The sequence below is a fragment of the Hypanus sabinus genome, chromosome 6 (genome assembly GCF_030144855.1).
Source record: "Hypanus sabinus isolate sHypSab1 chromosome 6, sHypSab1.hap1, whole genome shotgun sequence".
Taxonomy (NCBI): domain Eukaryota; kingdom Metazoa; phylum Chordata; class Chondrichthyes; order Myliobatiformes; family Dasyatidae; genus Hypanus; species Hypanus sabinus.
In genome coordinates this window covers 133,990,091-134,009,649 of record NC_082711.1, presented here as the reverse complement: position 1 = coordinate 134,009,649, position 19,559 = coordinate 133,990,091, and the positions used below count along the sequence as shown (strand labels likewise).

General features: G+C 40.1%; 1 long non-coding RNA gene across 1 annotated transcript in view; it reads right to left on the bottom strand.

Annotated features, from left to right (window-relative positions):
* LOC132395079 (uncharacterized) overlaps positions 1-18,189 on the bottom strand; it is a 115,895-nt gene extending 97,706 nt beyond the window's left edge. The window contains exon 1 of the long non-coding RNA XR_009512517.1: positions 18,108-18,189. This is a non-coding gene — a long non-coding RNA (uncharacterized LOC132395079). The remainder of the gene's footprint in view (positions 1-18,107) is intronic.
* Between the last annotated feature and the right edge of the window lie 1,370 nt (positions 18,190-19,559).

Sequence of the window (19,559 nt, the reverse complement as noted above, 5' to 3'; positions counted from 1 at the left end):
ACTTACCATTACTTATAACATTCTCTAGTGAACATTTCATGTTTCTTTTTCTTCTTTCCTCTGCTCAAGTCACAGATTTTTCCATTGGCACAATGGACATGTGAGTTGGCCTTAGCAAGATCTTCAACTATGCATGATGCATGATCAGCAGAACAAAGTGGTGCATGGTCTGCTTACTACAAATGTGTGTCTCATATTTCAGCACCTTGGTTCTTTACTTTCGGCAAGTTTGGAAACAATTTAGGGCCTTGCATATAGTCACTACTGTTTTGAGGGGCAGAAAGCTGCTCAGTCATTCTAATGCTCATGCTGACTCCACTGTCTATCACAACGATCAATGAAAGAAAACTTCTGTCATTAGTCTTGCTAAAATAGTCAGAAAGCAATTCCTATTGATCAGCTCCAATTATAAGCAACACTGCTCTCAATTGTGACAGATTAACAACCTTTTTGTTTTAAGATGATGGCATTTGTTTCTAAAAGATAAAGGCATTGATGGACCTTGCAACAAAGTGATTCATAGTTTTGAAAATAATTTCTCTAAACATGCCTCAATGCATGTATGATTATAATGTCAACTAGAAATCTGTAAATTAGCTGAAAAATGTGCAAGTTAACAACTGTTGGCAAGTTGCACTGCAGACCACACAAAACAAAGTGATCTTAATGGAAGTGGACCAAAGTTATAATCTTAATTGCCATCATGAAAAAAAGCCTGATTGAAGTGGTGATGGAGGAATGCCATACTTCACTTTTGCTTTAAAGTCTTGCATTCGTTTAACTAGAATTTTAGGCTTTTGCTTTAACACCTTCTTTTCATCTTTCCCTTCAACATTATGAATCTTTGTTTACTGAATACTGCCAGACTGCTGCAATTTTCTGACCTTATTTCACCATGCACCCCAAACTATTCAGTTCCTCATCCATCCCTTCAAACAAAACTACCACTATGACCATGACATTATGATCCCAGTAGCAATTAGTTGATTTTGAAAGAAGTAAGTTTCTCTCTGCAATTGGATCCTCGACTGCCTGACCAAAAGACCACATTCAGTACGGATAAGCAGGAAGACCGCTGCTACAATTATTCTAAGTACTGGTGCTCCATAAGGGTGCATCATCAGTCCTTTCCTTGTACCTTGTACAAAAAGAACTGTGTAGTCAAGTTCTGCTCTAACTCCAAATATAAATTTGCAGTTGATACCTCCACAGTGGGCTGCACCTTAAATGATGATGAGTTGGAGTAAAGGAAGCAGATAGAGAGCTTAGTAACATTTGTCATGACCACAACATCAGCAAAACAGAAGAGCTGGTCGTTAACTTCAGGAAGGGGAGCAGTGCGCATACATGCTCCTGTCTACATTAACAGAGTTGAAGTTGTGAGCTTCACGCTCCTGGAAGTGAACATCACCGTAGCCTGTCCTGATCTAACGACATGGTCACCATGGCCAAGAAAGTTTACCAGCACCTATACTTCGTCAGGCGTCTAAAGAAACTTAGCATGACCCCATCCACCCTCACAAATTCTTATCAATGCACCACAGAAGGTAACCTACCCAGACACATCATTGCTTGGTGCTAACTGCTCTGCATATGACCACAAGGATCTTCAGATTGTGGAGACAATTCAACACAGCACTGGCCTCGGACTGTAATTCTTGCTACCTCAGTAAAGCAGTCAGCGTAATCAAGTACTCTCACCTTATTTCCTTACCTGCCCATCACCCCCCTCTGGTGCTCCTCCCACTTTCCTTCCATAGTCTTCTGTCCTCTCCTTTCATACCCCCCCCTTCTCCAGCCCTTTATCTCTTTCACCAATCAACTCAGCTAATTAGTCCACCCCTTTCCCCTCTCCCGCTTTCTTTCTCCTCTTCCCTACCTCCTTACTCAGGCTTCTCTTCTTTTCCAGTCCCAACAAAAGGTCTCGGCCCAAAATGTCGACTGTTTACTCTTTTCCATAGATGCTGCCTGGCCTGCTGAGCTTGTGCACCATTTTGTCCATGATGCTTTGGATTTCCAGCATCTGCAGATTTTTCAACAGGTTTCAATAGGTACATTTAATGTCAGAGCAACGTATACAATATATATCCTGAAATTCCATTTCTTCGCAGATGAAAACAGAGGAGTGCCCCAAAGAATGAATGAGTTAAAAAGTTGGAACCCCAACTCCCCCTCCCGTGGACTAGCAGCAGCAAGGCCCCACCACCCCCATCAACAAAAAAGCCACGGCACCCTCCACTGAGCACTCAAGCGTGCAGCAAAGCATCAATAAAGACACAGGCTTGCAGTACCCCAAAGACCACTCGTTCACCTGGTAATTCGACATACCACAAGATCTAACAAGGGAAAAAGAGATGTCCCCGTTTCACAGCAAGAGGGGAGACGTAACAAACAACTCGCTGATTTACAACATTACAAGTCTGTTGTGTCACTTTTTCTGAGCTATGCACCCAGAGGGTTAACACCAAAAATGCACAGCTCACCGGGCACGCAACCCCCAGCAGCTAACTCACTGCTCCCGGTGTTCCGTGTTCGTTCTCCAGCGACACTTCAGTCAGGGGCAGCAGCCTAGAATCAGCACGTCCCCAGAGCAACTACATCGCAGAACCCTGAAGCCATGCTCGTCTTCTAGGCTGCATCCTTGGGAAATCAAAAAGCGGCCAGTCATGAGGCCCTGAGAGCAGGTCCCACTCCCACAAAGAATCAAACTCAGAGTGTAACTCCAAGTCAGGGTCTTCAAAAGAACCCCCCACACCTTGAAAAGGACAAAAAGAGATATCAAAAATACAATTAGAGCTGTTTCCGAAGGTGCAAGCAAAGGAGTCACCATTAGATGGTGACCATTAGATGGAAGGGACTTCTCCCTGCCTCCAGATTTTCTCGTGTTTGTAATCAAAAACTCCACCCACTTAAGACATTCTCTCTTCTCCTCTCTTCCATTAGATACAAAAAACTGAAAGCACATACCAACAGGCTCAAGGACAGCACCTACCCCTCTGTTTTGAGGCTATTAAGTGGTTCGCTAGTACAATAAGATAGACTCTTGACCTGAAATACACTCTTATTGTTCTACCCCAATGCATTGTGTAATAATTTGATCTGTATGAACAGTATGCAAGTCAAGCTTTTTACTGCATCTCAATACATATGGCAACGAAAAAGCAATTCCAATTCTAGAAATAAGTGATTTACCACTTTCTTTCCAATTTTCTCCCATACCCTGAAAAATTTCAGATGTGATTCCTTTGGCTCTTTACCCTGTTCTGGATCATCTGCATTACAGGAACTCATATATCAGGTTGCTGTTCATTGATTACAGCTCTGCATTCTATGCAATCATCTCACCCTAAACTCATCTCAAGCTTCAACCTAGATCTTTGTACCTGGTTCTGCAGCTGGATACTCTGTTTCTTCACTTGCAGCATCCTTACTTTCATTGGAGGTTAAGAAAATCAGTTTGCCACTGAAAACTAACAAGCTTCTTAAGATACATTGTTGAAAGTATCCTGGCAGGTTGCTTTACGGTCTGGAATGTACGAAGCTGCAGAGAGTAGTGGATTCTGCACAATACATCACGAGGTACATCCCTCCCCACCACTGATAGTGCCCACTAGAGGTGCTGCATCAAGAAGGTAACATCCAATGATCCCCATCATCAAGGACCCAAATGGTCCTTGACATCTTTCTCGCAGCTACCATTAGGAAAGAGGTACAGAAGCCTGTAGTCCCAGATCTGCTTTTAGTCAAGTGACAAAACCCTAATCAATACTCTTACCATTGATAATTTTACACTAAAATGGACTTTGTTTTTTTTTTAGAATCAGATTTAATATCACTAGCAAATGTTGTAAAATGTGTTGTTTTATGGCAGCAGTACATTGTAATATGTAACAATTTTTAAAACTATAAATTACAATAAGAAAGGTATATAAAAATTAAATTAAGTAAGCAGTGCAACCAGAGAGCGAAAAAATAGTGAGGTGGTTTCAAGTCCATTCAGAAATCTGACAGTCAAGGAGAAAAAGCTGTTTCTGAACCATTGCGTGTGTGCCCTCAAGCTCCTGGATCCCCTCCTTGATTGTAGCAAAGAGAAGGCATGTCTTGAGTGATGGGGCTCCTTATTAATGGATGCCATCTTTGAGGCATCGCCATTTGAAGAGGCCTCAATGATGGGGATGCTAGCGCTCACGATGGAGCGGGCTGAGCTTACAACTTCTTGCAGCTTCTTCCAATCCTGTGCATTAGCCACTCCATATCAGATAGTGACACAATCAGTTAGAATGTTCTTCATAGTACATCTGTAGAAATTTGCGAGAACCTTTGATGCCATACCAAGTTGCCTCAAAGTCCTACTGAAATATAGTCACCATCACATCTGCTTTGTAATTGCATTAATATGTTGGACCTAGGATAGATCTTCAGAGATGTTTGATGTCCAAGAACTTCAAACTACTCACCCTTTCAACTGCTAATCTCTCAATGAGGACTGGTGTGTTTCCTTAATTTCCCTTCTTGAACTCCATAATCAATTCCTTGGTCTTACTGACATTGAGTTGGCTGTTGTTTTGACACCACTCAACCAATTGATCTATCTGTATGCCTCTTTGTCACTACCTGAAATTTTGCCAGTATTAGTTGTGTCATCAGCATATTTATAGATGGCATTTGATCTGTGCCTAGTCACATAGTTGTGGGTGCATCCTTGAAGTATGCCAGTGTTGACTGCCACATGGAGGAGATGTTATTTCTGATCCACACTGAATGTCTAGGAATTCAAGGATCCAGTGTGAAATAAAGGATCCAGTAGCTGAGGGAGGTACAGAAACCTAGGTTTTGGAGTCTGTGGATTAGAACCGAGTGTTCATTTGTGTTGAATGCAACAGCCTGACATAGGCATTGTTATTGTCCAGGTAATCCAAGGCCAAGTGAAGAGCCAATAAGATTATATCTTCTGTAAATCCATTGTCTATTAAATGACTAAGCATTCTCACAGATAGAGCAGTACTGGATTCACTGGGATTCAATTCAGAACACTCCTGAATATTGTCAATTTTTCTTGTTTAGCTAAAGTAAGGTACCAGAACTTAGCTAGAATCAGAAAGAATGAGAGATGTTATTGATCTGAAGATTTCAAACATGAACTTCAATGTGTTATCATATGTGCACTGAAAAACTTATGAGCAGATCACAGGCACAGAACATTATATAAGCAGCATGCATGAGAAAAACAAATTAAACATAAATAATACACAATTTTTTTCAAGAATACAATTACAGTAAAAAAATCTAAGTCAATTTTATGAGCGTCAGAACCCCTTCTCTCATGTACACAGCACAATGTGCCCAAAGGCAGCTGAATTTCATCAAGAAATCCAATGGAACATTTCACATCATTTGGCCCATGGCTCTATACCAGTACTCAGCTGGATGAGCAGGAGTTTAAGGAGATAAGAGTCAAGGAAAAGACTGATGTTCTTGAAGATCCAGCCTCTATGTGACACAATAACTGAAACTTGGCAAGCACTGTGTGTTGTCTTACAGTAAATGGACCATGCTATTTCCCAGAATTGCTATCTGTGCCACATGCCAGTGGGGGTAAGAGTAGGATGCTCTGGAGGATGAACACGTGTCTGAGGAACTGGTGTAGGGGGCAGGGTTTCAGATTTTAGGATCACTGGGACCTCTTCTGGGGCAGGTGGGACCTGTTCAAGAGAGATATGGGTTACACCTGAACTACAGAGGGACCAATATCCTTGCAGGGAGGTTTGTTAGTGCTATTGGGGGGGGGGGGTTAAACTAGATTTGCAGGGGGATGGGAACCAGAGTGCCAGAGTAGATAGTGGAGCGGGGGAAAATAAATGATGGTAAGGTTTCATGCAAAGTCACAAATAGAAGGGTTGTTAGTGGTGGTAATAATCTTCTGAGGTGTTGTCTATTTCAATGCGAGGAGTATTGTGGGGAAGGCTGATGAGCTGAAGGCATAGATTGACACGTGGAATTATGACATTGTAGTCATTAGTTAAACTTGGCTACTGGAGGGGCAGGACTGGCAGCTTAATGTTCCAGGGTTCCGATTTTCAGAAGTGATAGAGACAGAGAGATGAAGGGTGGGGGGGGGGGTTGCATTGCTAATCAGGGAAAATGCTACAGCAGTGCTCAGGCAGGACAGATTAGAGATCTTATCTACCGAGGGCATATGGGTGGATCTGAGAAACAGGAAAGGTATGAACACATTAATAGGGTTGTATTATAGACTACCCAATAGTCAGCAAGCATTGGAGGAGCAAATCTGCAGACAACTGCAGGAAACATAAAGTTGTGATAGTAGGGGATTTTAATTTTCCCCATATTGATTGGGACTCCCTTACTGTTAAAGGTCTAGATGGGTTAGAGTTTGTAAAATGTGTTCAGGAAAGTTTTCTAAATCAATATATAGAGGTACCGACTAGAGAGGATGCAATATTAGATCTCCTATTAGGAAATGAGTTAGGACAGGTGACGGAAGTGTGTGTAGGGGAACACTTTGGTTCCAGTGATCATAACACCATTAGTTTCAACTTGATCATAGATAAAGATAGATCTGGTCCTCAGGTTGAGGTTCTAAACTGGAAAAAGGCCAAATTTGAAGAAATGAGAAAAAGATCTAAAAAGCATTGATTGGGACAGGTTGTTCTCTGGCAAGGATGTCGTTGGTAAGTGGGAGGCCTTCATAGGAGAAATTTTGAGAGTGCAGAGTTTGTATATTCTGGTCAGGATTAAAGGCAAAGTGAATAAGAATAAGGAACCTTGGTTCTCTAGGGATATTGGAACTCTGATAAAGAAGAAGAGAGAGATATATGACATGTATAGGAAACGGAGCAAATAAGGTACTTGAGGAGTATAAAAAGTGCAAAAAAATACTTAAGAAAGAAATCAGGAGGGCTAAAAGAAGACATGAGGTAGCTTTGGCAGTCAAAGTGAAGGATAATCCAAAGAGCTTCTACAGGTATATTAAAAGCAAAAGGATAGTAAGGGATAAAATTGGTCTTCCTGAAGATCAGAGTGGTGGGCTGTATATGGAACCAAAAGAAATGGGGGAGATCTTAAATGTTTTTTTTTTGCATCTGTATTTACTAAGGAAACTGGCATGGTTCAATGGAAATAAGGCAAACAAGTAGTGAAGTCATGGAACCTATACAGATTGAAGAGGAGGAGGTGCTTGCTATCTTGAGGCAAATCAGAGTAGAAAAATTTCCAGGACTTTACAGGGTATTCCCTCGGACCTTGAAGGAGACAAGTGTTGAAATTGCAGGGTCCAAGGCAGATATATTTTAAATGCCAGTATCTACAGGTGAAGTGCCAGAGCATTGGAGGATAGCTCATGTTGTTCCATTGTTTAAAAAAAGGCTCTAAAAGTAATCTGGGAAATTATAGGCCAGTAAGTTTGACATCGGTAGTAGGTAAATTATTGGAAGGAGTACTAAAAGATAGGATCTACAAGTATTTAGAAAGACAGGGACTTATTAGGGAGAGTCAATACGGCTTTGTGCGTGGTAGGTCATGTTTAACAAATCTATTGGAGTTTTTTGAGAAGGCTACAAGGAAAGTGGATGTTGTCTACATGGACTTCACTAAGGCCTTTGACATGGTCCCTCAAGGGAGGTTAGTTAGGAAGATTCAGTTGCTAGGTATACAGGATGAGGTAGTAAATTGGATTAGACATTGGATCAGTGGGAGAAGTCAGAGAGTGGGAGTGGAGGATTGCTTCTCTGAGTGGAGGCCTGTGACTAGTGGTGTGCCACAGGGGTCAGTGCTGGGTCCATTGTTATTTGTCATCTATATCAATGATCTGGATGATAATGTGGTAAATTAGATCAGCAAATTTGCAAATGGTACAAAGATTGGAGGTGTAGTAGACAGTGAGGGAGGTTTTCAAAGCTTGCAGAGGGATCTGGACCAGCTGGAAAAATGGGCTGAAAATGGCAGATGGAGGTTAATACAGACAAGTGTGAGGTATTGTACTTTGGAAGGTCAAACCAAGGTAGAACATACAAGGTAAATGGTAGGGCACAGGAGTGCAGTAGAACAGAGGGATCTAGGAATACAGATACAAAATTCCCTAAAAGTAGTGTCACAGGTCGATAGGGTAGTAAAGAGAGCTTTTGGTACATTGGCCTTTATAAATCAAAGTATTGAGTATAAGAGTTGGAATATTATAGTGAGGTTGTATAAGGCATTGGTGAGGCTGAATTTGGAGTATTGTGTGCAGTTTTGTTCACCTAATTACAGGAAGGATATTAATAAGGTTAAAAGAGTGCAGAGAAGGTTTACAAGGATGTTGCCGGGACTTGAGAAACTGAGTTACAGAGAAAGGTTGAATAGGTTAGGACTTTATTCCTTGCAACGTAGAAGAATGAGGGGAGACTTGATAGAGGTATATAAAATTATGATGGGTACAGATAGAGTGAATCCAAGCAGGCTTTTTTCACTGTGGCTAGGAGAGAAAAAAACCAGAGGTCATGGATTAAGGGTGAAGGGGGAATAGTTTAAAGAGAACATTAGGAGGGGCTTCTTCACACAGAGAGTGGTGGGAGTGTGGAATGAGCTGCCAGATGAAGTGGTAAATGCAGGCTCACTTTTAACATTTAAGAAAAACTTGGACAGGTGCAGGTCAGCGGGTCTAGGCAGAAAAATGGTTCGGCACAGTCAAGAAAGGCCAAAAGGCCTGTTTCTGTGCTGTAATGTTCTATGGTTCTAAATTTAACACTGCCTCGAAAAAAAATCCTTTAATGCTTACAGAAAAGTCTGGTATTCCTGGTCAGAGAAAAGTTTGACATCCAGCCTACGGATTATAGGCTTGCAGGTAAGATATGATCTATGAGGGCAGAATAACACCCTCACAACCCCCAGGAAGCATGAAAACATTATATTCAAATTCATTGATATCTGACTGAGTAGCGCTACAAGTCTCACTCAATGTCAGCTAGACCAAGGAGCTGAATATTGACTTCAGGAGCTGGAAACCAGAGGTCCACAAGCCAGTCCTCGTCTGAGATCAGAGGTGGAGGGGTCATCATTATCATTTCAGAGGATCTGTCCTGGATCAAGCATGTTAAGTGACATTACGAAGAAAGCACACAGTGCCTCTATTTCCTTCGAAGGTTACGAAGAATCAGCATGACATCTAAAACTTTGGCAAATTTCTATACATGTGTGGTAGAGAGTATATTAGTATGAAAACACCAATACCATTGAACAGAAAATCCTACAAAAATTAGTGGATATGGCCCAGTCCATCACAGATAAAGCCCTCCCTAGATTGAGTACATCTACATGGAGCTTTGTTGCAGGAAAGTACCCAAGCCATGCTCTCTTCTCACTGCTGCCTTTAGAAAGGTGGTACAGGAGCCTCAGAAACCACTCCACGAGGTTCAGGAACAATTATTACCCGTTATTCTTCAGGTTCTGAACCAGAGAAGATCATTTCATTCACCCTATCACTGAACTGTTTCCACAACCTATAAGACTCACTTTCAGGGACTCTTCATCTCAAGTTTTCAATATTTATTGTTTATTTTTTTTAGTATTTGCACAGCTTGTAGTTTTTTGCACATTAGTTGTTTGTGCTTCATGCATCCTTTCATTGATTATATTGTATTTCTTGAACTTGCTGTGTATGCCTGCAAGAAAATGAATCTATGGGTTGTATATGGTGACAATACATTCCGATAATAAATTTACTTTAAACTTTGATTTTTACCGATTTATATTGTTCTTCAAAAGTAAGATTATTTCCTCCTGTATAATGGAGACACAACAACTGTGGATGTTGGAAATCTGGAGCAACACATAAAGGAGCTTCAGCAGATCATGGAGGGAAATGATTAGATAATGAAGACACTGCCAAGATGAAGGGTCTCAACCTGAAATATCAACTGTCCATTTCCCTCCATAGGGGTTACCTGGCTGGCTGATTTCTTCCAGCACTTTTGTGTTTTTTCCCCTATGTAGTATAAGATCTGTCAATGTGTACGTTCTTCCCAGCTACCTCTTGCATGTCTATTCTACTTATTAAACACTTAAAGACACCCAGATAAATGATGTAGCACTCATTCCAAGCAGCTTTAGCAGCTTATATCCCTTCTGGTGACTGGTGTCATAATGGAAAGACCTGTATAGCATATCTGTGTGAAAAATGGCTGAGTAACTGTGGTTCTGCAGCTGCTGTGAACAGGGTCCTATAATTTACATCATTATTTGGACACAGTAGTGGACCTCGCTGCCATCTGTTGTCCATCACTAACTGCCTCAGTTCAGGGACAATTAAAGGTCAACATCAGTCGTGTGCTTGGAGTAATAAGCAAGCCAGACTGGTAAAGATGACAGATTTCCTTTCTTCATGGACATTAATGAACTAGATTTTAAAAAAACAATAATCCAGTGGTTTCATGCCATATTGTTATTGACACAAACCTTATATTCCAGAGTTATTTAACTACTTGAATTTAATTTCCTCATTGTTCATACTAGGATTTGAATTTATATGATGAGATCAGTGATCCTGATCTGTGAATGCTGGTTAAGCAATATGTTACCCTAACCATGATTAATGATGAAATTCCAGTAGGGATTGCTAAAAGTATATACCTTGCACAATAACTAATCTTGCATCATCTGTTTGCTTGGAAAAGCCAGGTAGAAAATGCACATTTTTCCACATATGCATGATTTGCTCAAACAATCAAAATTTATCACCAAAACATTTACATTTCTCTATCCTGCTTGATGCCCATTTTGCTTAATGGCCATAAGTGACTGTATTTATATATCTTCCCTCAAGCTTTTGACACCCAAAGCAATACAAGGTCATTGAAATACATTAAATGTGCAATCATTTTTGCCATGTATGACTATCAAATTATGCACAAAATTCAACAAGTAATAATGGAATAAATGGGATAATCAGTGTTAATTACATTGCCTGATGATTAAATGTTGACTTCACTCAGATGAAGAAAGTATATTTAATTGCTCTGCTGGTTGACATTCAATGGCTTATAACAATCCAATGGGATGTAATTACTGTTGTGTCTATGGACCCTATAATGATTTCTTCTGATTTAAACAAAGTGTTTAAGGAAATTCTGACAGGTCAGGTAAAAGAAGCTTTGTGAGCATTTACACCAGCAGAGACCAATTTACCAAAATAGCCTGTTTCTGTTTAAAATTACAGTTATTCTACAACTCCAATCTGACAAACATCTCCCTGATATCAAATTCCCCAGGACTTCTCCACGTTCAGGGTTTTGTGCCTACCTGAAATAATGGGCCTTTGCTGTTAAGCCACCCAAAATACGATACTACCCAGCACTCCCTCAGGAGTTTACTGGAGTGTCAGCCTAGATTTTTCAACTAGTCTTTTGAGTAAAATGTGAATCTACAACCTTCTGTCCCAAGGATAACAGGCCAGGCTGACAGAGCTCTCGACCATCTGCCTGAAAATTATGTGGTCATATCTGTGCATTTGTTCTCCGTCTAAAAGAGACATACTGCAGCAGAAGCAGCACATGGTGGAGCAGAAATCATGTGGTAGATCAGGCATTCAAATCCATCCTGGAAACAAAACAAAGGACAACATTTAACAAATAAGGAGACAGAGTGAGAGATGTGAAGGTTGTGTGGGATAGGAAAATACATAGAATGAAAGAAATTACCTAAGCTCTGAAGTGCTTGAAGGAAGTGTGAATAACTAAATGACAAGATATTGGTTGAAGATATTACCAATGGGATGATTTGCACCCTAGTTAATAATTTGTTTATTTTAGATAGACTGCCAAGTTCAACACCGAGCCTTCCCATTTCTTTTACCTTCCCTTTTAATAAATGATTCACCACTTATTCACACTGGAGTAGTCCAGAAGAATGGTGCTGTGGTTAAGATATTAAACCAAAGACTGAGTCAGCCTGGAAATAACTAGATGGTGACATAGACAGTTCAATCCTGATCTCCAAGCCTGTCTGCATGGAGCTTGTATGTGCTTTCTTTAACCACGTAAGCTCCCTCAGGCACTGTAATTTCCTCCCCTATCTGAAAAAGAGTGCTCATTGGTAGGTTAATTAGCTATTGCAAATATCCACTAACCTGTAGCTGAGTGACAGAATCTAGAGAGAAATCAATGGAAATATGGGAAGAGTAATGTAAAAAAAGAAATGGGTATTTGATGGTCAGTGTGCATCCAGTGAATGATGGGCCTATTTCCAAGCTATTTCTCTTTATGACTTTACATGGAAATTCAATCTCACCAAAGCAGTCAAATCTAAATTACACTAATAATATGGAACATTTAAAGAAAGCAATTACTGGAGAAAATATCTCATCCTTACCTGGTCTAGGCAATCTGTGATTCTGTAATGCCCTTTGAATTAGCCTATTCAGCCAGTTATTGTAATGCAAAAAAAGATTTATTCATCACATGTACATAGAGACATAGTGAAATGCAACACTTGCCTTAACAACAACCAGGACACCCAAGGATATGCCAAGGGGCAGCCCGCAAGTGTTGTCACACATTCCAGTACCAACATGTTCAAACTATTCCACAGAACAACACAAGTAGTAACAACAGCAAAACAAGCCCCTTTCAAATCCTGGCCTGCTGTGTTCCACCAGCATTTTGTGTGTGTTGCTTCCCTTTCCAATCCGTCAGTTCCACTTACTGACAAATGTAGACAGGGCTCCAGCCTTTGTCTCTGGATTCTCAGACACTTGGCATTGAACTTTGAACTTCACCTCAGGACTCAGCCATCACAGGTTGACCTTCAGACCTAGATCCCAAGACTCTCCAATCAGAACTTCAACCTTCGTACCTGGAACCCAGGACTGACCGATCACTGGTTTGACCTTCAGGCCTTAACTTCTGGACTCAAGCAGACATCTGACCCTTGCCATTTGTGCCCTTCAGAATTCTACCATCAGACTCTGCCAGGTTTGACCTTGGAGTTTTGATTTCTGGTCTTGCATTGGCCTCGACTTTTGTTCTTGCATGCACCTCTGAACCACCCATAACCCAGACACACCACACAGATGGACCTCTGAGCCATGTCTGGTCTCCAACCTGGGGAATTCTCATCTCCTCAGCACCTACTGACATGACTTCTAGAATCATTGATGCTTGATCATGGAGTGCTTTGACCTGGACTCGAACTCCAGACCTCAAACTCTTCTTCATCCTTTTCCCAAAACCCTAAACTGATGCCTAAAACCCACTGAGGAAAACTTGACCAAACAGACTCTCCAAGTCCTCCACCCTAATACCTAACTCGAGAAAACTCTCCCAGTTGCTCACTTGGAGTTAGCTACCCAATTGGAAACACAAAGTACACTGCAGATGCTGGGGTCGGCCCGAAACGTTGACTGCTCATTTCCACAGATGCTGCCCGACCTGCTGAGTGTACCCAATTGGAGTTGTTCACTTGGAGTAGTTATGCAATTGGACTAGCATATAAATAACAGACATTGCAGTCCCTTACAAGATACATTATCACCTGAAGTGGAAATGTCTTAGTTGTCATTAAATTCTGTAATTCCCTACCCTGAAGAAATGCAGCAGTTCAAGGGGGTGGCACTTAAGCAACTTTTCAAGGCAAGATATGATGCCCATAAACAAGAAATTTACAAACCAAATGTACTCTTTTATATTACTTCATGTTAATTTTATCATCCGCATTTAATCATCTGTTGTCAACACCAATAATTAACAGCACATTTTATTTCTTATACTGGTGTTTTTTTTCTCTTTTTCTTGTTGTACATTCCTTATGCACTCTTTTAATGTGATTTGCATATCTTGTAATCGTGCTGAAATAGTTTAAGGCTGCTTATTAGCCTCATGGATGGTATTTGACAGTTCAAAGACTCTCAACATTTTCAGCTTTTACTTTAAGATCTCCAAAATGCAAAGAGCTAGAACTCAATGAGATATTTGTATATAAAAACAAAAGGAGAAAAAAAACTCTAGCAGCTAAAGATCTGAAATAAGAACTGAAAATGCTGGAAATATTCAGGATTCTTTTATGGAAAAAGAGCAACATTTAAGGATGGTGATCTCTCGGCAGAGCCAAGGAAACTTGAAATCAAACATGCTTTTAAGTTGAAGATAGTTTGGAGGGGGGTGGGGAGATACAACAATGGGAATGGTTGTACTAGAAGGGAACCAGGAGAGACTGAATGACACATCCATGTCATGAATGATGTGGTGCAAGCTGGAAGTGGCAGATACATTTTGTCACAGATAATCTCCTCTAAGGGATGTGAATGAGATGAAAGAAAACTGAGAAAAAGGATAAATAAATCAAAATAATGCTGGAACTGTAAGATACACACTTGAGAAGCACAATGTGCTGTAACTGAAGGAAATCAGCGAATGCTGAAAACACAGAGAAAGCCAAGTAAATACAGAGCAAGCAAAACTACTAACATTTCAGGGTGATCATCTTTTATCAGAGCTGGCTAATTCTTGTATCAACTGGAAAAGCTAGTTATCTTAATTGTTGAATTCAAAGTACAGAGGGCTGCAGGGTATTTAATCAGAAGACAAAGAGCTGATCGTCAAACTTAAATTGGTCTTTATTGAAATGATGATAGAGGCTAAGGATACTGAAGCCAGAGTGGGATCAAGATATAGCTAAAGTAACAGACAACTGGAAGCTCGAAGTCTTCAAGGCAGACTGAAAGGAGGTGTTCTGAAAGTAGTTACCCAATTTGCATTTAGTTTCCCATAGAGAATACTCAATCACAAGTACTAAATACAGTAAACAGGAAGAGGCACAAATGAATTGCTGCTTCATCTGGAAGGAACTTTTGGGGCTTTTTGGATAGTGGGAAATGACAAGGTGTTAGATATTCTGTGGTTGTACGAGAAGGTGCCATGAGAGAACCAAAGTGTGGTACTGATTAAAATGGAAGCATGAACCAGAGATTCCTGAAAGGAACATTCCCTTTAAAGTGCAGTGAAGTAGGGGGAAAGGGAACTTTCTAGTGTTGCTAGTTTTAGTAGTTTTACTAGTTACTGGTTTTACTAGTGTTAGTATTGTTTGAAAGTTGAGCAAATTACAGGGATATTCCAATGATTGCAGACTTTGGCGGGTAAAAAGCACGGACAACGAGAGCTCTCTTTTGTTCAGCTGGAGGGGAGAAGGGCTGAGAACAGAAGTGTAAGCAATACAATAAGAAGCAGATCGGGAAGCAGCACTAATGTAGTCATCAATGCACCCAGTGGTGAAGGAGGGGACTTGAGCAATATTCATATATATAATCCATACAGGGAGATGCATGGCATGAAAGTGTCTTTTCATCAAATATAGGCAGAGATAAAAATAGGGCAGAACATCTGATGCCCGAGTTGGCCAGTTAAACACTACTATTTCTACAACCGTCCGTACCATTGTTCTTCCTGTCTCCGTCTCCTATATGTGACAGGTCCCAGCAGATCAACAACAACTTGCAAAGACCCTTTCTGATCATCAAGCTGACCCTACCTCTAACTTTCACTGATGCTGGATGGCTAGGGAAGATTTGTGTTTTTTTTCCAGCTCTCCCAATTTAGAGATTCAGAGAGCTGGAAAAGCCACGTGAGGTGAATTGAAGGTACCTCAGAATAACCATCTGATATTTGGGTCAGATGGCATCAGCAGCTAGCTCCAAGCTCCACAGAGAATCCCTGACAAACTGCAGCATGTTTACTAACAATTTATAGACTTTCATCCTTACTCACTCAGAAGTCATGATGGAAGTTAAATGCACATGTATTCATCTTCTTGTTCTGTCCCTTATAAGTTGCTGAGTTGAAAGGGCAGATACACTATCATTCAAAGAGGAGATGTAATTCTCCTGTTTATTTTAATCAGCATTTATATTTTTAATTAAGATAATTTAAATCTTACATTTTAATCAACTTAATTGCAATCAATTTATTTCAACTGCTACTAAACATCTCTGACCATAGTGAAGGAGCCTTCTGACAGGATGAGCCTCTACCAGCCTTCAGCAGGTTGCTTTGCAGGCAATGTATTGAGAGCTATGCAAATGCAAAATATTACAGTTGCAAGGGTGGTGTAGGTGGCGACTGCAAACCCTGCCAGATCCTATCCTATCATTAACTATATCATTAAAATAATACTCAGCTTTTCATGCCTACATGCATCCACAGTTCATTTACCAGGCAATATACATAATTCAATCATTAATGCATCTTTTTCAGCACTTGCATTTACTCCCTTAAGGCCTCCCACACCAGGTGTGGTAATTCCTATTCATACTGCTTGAATTACTGGTAGCAGAAGCTGTTCACTGATGCATGAAACCAGGAGATGCCAAAGGCTCACCAAAGCCAATGAAAAGTCTCTAGGCAAGTACTGCCAGAAGATTGATGGATAGCTGCAAGCTCAAACAGCTTCAGATTGACTCGAAGCTCAACAAAAACAGCCGCAGGTGAGGTACCCAAAACACAGGAGGATAGCTAATGCTTGAGCTTTATTTAAGAAGGGCTGCAAGGAAAGGTTCAAACCAATGAGCATTACTAATAAAGAATTTTGAGGGACAGAATTTATTTGCATTTGGAAGAGGAAGAGCTGATTAGAGATAGTCAGCATGGCTTTGTTTGTGGGAGAACTCACAAATTCAACTGAATATTTTTTGCACGCTGAACTGAGCAAGAGTTTTAGTAAGCACAGAACAGTAGACATTGCTTATATAGTCTTTATCAAGGCCTTTGAAAAGGCCCTGCATGGTAGGCGTCCATAAATTTAGAATACATGTGATCAAGATTGAGATAGCATATATGATACAAACTTGGCTTGGTGGTAGGAAGCACTGCCTTAGTAGTCGCGAAGGGTTGGTTTGCAGACTGGAAACTTGTTACCTGTGCTGCAGCAGGGACCTTTATTGTTCATCATACGCATCAATGACGTAAAAGAATGTAAGAACATCGATGATTAAGTTTGCAAATGATATCAAAATTAATGGTATGGTAGACAGTGAAAATGTAGTCTTGTGTTACAACAGGATCTTGATTAAATGGGAAAGTGAGCAAAGGAGGAGCTGATGGAACTTAATTCAGACTAGTGTAGAAAGATCCATTTTCAGGAAGTTTAGCCAGACCAAGTCATAGATAGTAAATGGGAGGGAACTGGGGGATACTGATGAACCATGACATTGTGGGGCATAAGTACATAGTTCCTAATAGAGATGACAACATGAGTTAGAGTTGTGAAGGTGACACATGGCATCCTTGCCTTCACTGGCTGAGCCATTAAGGATAAGAATTGGAGAATCATGTCATAGCTGTCCAAAACTTCGGTTTGGTCACTAAGCTACACAGGAAGGATGTGATTGAGCTGGAGATGGTGCAGAAACAGTACACAAGATGGTTGCCAGGACTGTAGAGCCTGTTACAAAGAGAGATGGGATAGACTAGGACTTTTCTCTCTGGACTGATGGTGGCTGAGGGATGATTTTATAGAGGTCTATAAAATTCTGATAGTCATAGAAAGGGTAAAAAGATATAATAATGATCTGAGGGGCAAATTCTCCACACACACAAGCTGCCATAAGAGATGGTAAAAGCAGGTATATGGATAAAAGTTCAGAGGGATATGAGCCAACTGCAGGCAAACCAGTTTAGGCATCTTGGTCTGCACATCCTGAGGGACCTGTTTCTATGCTGTATAACTTAATAAATCCATGAATAAATACGGTGGCTGTAGGAGCAGGTCAGAACCAGGTATCCTGAAGTAAGTAACTCATTGCCTGACACTTCAAGATCTTTCCAACATCCTCAAAACACACATTCAGGTGGGTGAAGGATCGAATGAGTGCAACATCGACAACTTGCAAGAAGTTTAATGCCATCCAAACAAGACAGCACACATATTTGTCACCCTCTCAACCACTCTGAACATTCATCCTCTTAATTAGCATACAGTTATTGCTGCATGTACCATTTAAAAACTGCACTGCAATTACTCACCCACTAGTCTAAACACGTTTCCTAAAACCATGACACATACAAGAACAGCAAATGCATGCTAACATCATCACCAGAAGGTTCTCATACAAGTCACACACCAACCTGAAAGGGAAATCTTTTTGCCTTCTTTCTCACGGGATCCATATCCTGGAAATCCCTGAACAATACTTTCACCTAAATGAATACAGCAGTTCAGGAAGGTAGGAATTTGCAGGCTTTTGAAAGATATTTCAAAAGTACTCCTCACTCTCACATAAAACATGACTTTTCTATTTAGGGTCAATGACTTGGACTGTGCAGCAGCAATAATGGGAAATTTCACAATGTCTGCCGTCATCACTCTACAAAACTGTCTGAAGGTCCAGGATTTCTGCACTTGCTGTCAATGATTTGATGTGTGCATCTCAGCTGTATTTCAATTATGAATTTAACAAGTGAGACCTTAGGGGAAACGCACATGAAGATTCAGCCATAGGTCAAAGAATGCACAGGAAATGTTTCTGCTTGAATTGAATGTAACAAAACAGCTTATATTAAAAAAATTTCACGTTTATTTACAGATATGGGTGTTGAATCTTTCTAGTTCCCTTTATTTAATATGCCTTTAAAGAATACTAATTTAACTTCTAAATATTCAAATATGCTTTAGGAGTTTTAAACGGTTCAGCAACATTCAAATGATTAAAAAAAAAGAAAATTCCAGCTAGTTCCAACTTAGTCAAATACTGTAACTGAGCCTGCAGCCCTATTTATTTCATAGTTTTTGGATATTGGCTTGAATTGGCCATGTGATGTTAGTGTCAGATGATAAACAAAGGAAGTACTACAGAAAATCTGCAAAATTAGGACCTATTGAATCAAGGACAGATAGAATAGTAAAGTAGATTATGGAAAAATGAAATTAAAAGAGAAAGTGTAGATAGTACACAGCACATTAGGCAGTATCTACGGAAAGAGAAAAAAAGGATTTACATTTTGTGTCAATGACACTTAAAAACACTATTTTTTTACTTTTCCAGTTCTGTTTAAGTACCAACAGGGGGAATGTGAAGGGGACAAAGGGGAAGCCTGGCCAGATGAAGACCGATGTTGTCCAACAAACACACTGCTTTCAATGCCTCCTAAGAAACTTGTTAACCTTAGCACTTACACTATAGAGGAACATAAAAAAACAGAATCTGAAAAGAAATAAAATATACTATATACAACATATTGATTGTTGTAGAACAAAGCTGTGGCTAAAAAAACTAGGAAAAAGAACAAAAGAATGCTGGAAATATTCATCTGATCAGTTAAAGTTCAAAGTAAATTTATTATCAAAGTACATATCATATACAAGATTTATTTTCTTGTGGGCATACTCAATAAATCTACAATAAAATAATAACCATACAAGAATCAATTAAAGACCGCACAAACTTGGGTGTTCAACCAGTGTGCAAAAGACAAATTGTGCAACTAGAAAAAGAAAGAAATAATAATAATAATAAATGAATACAAAGTTTGTATATCAAGAACATGAGATGAAGAGTCCTTGAAAGTGAGTCCATTGGT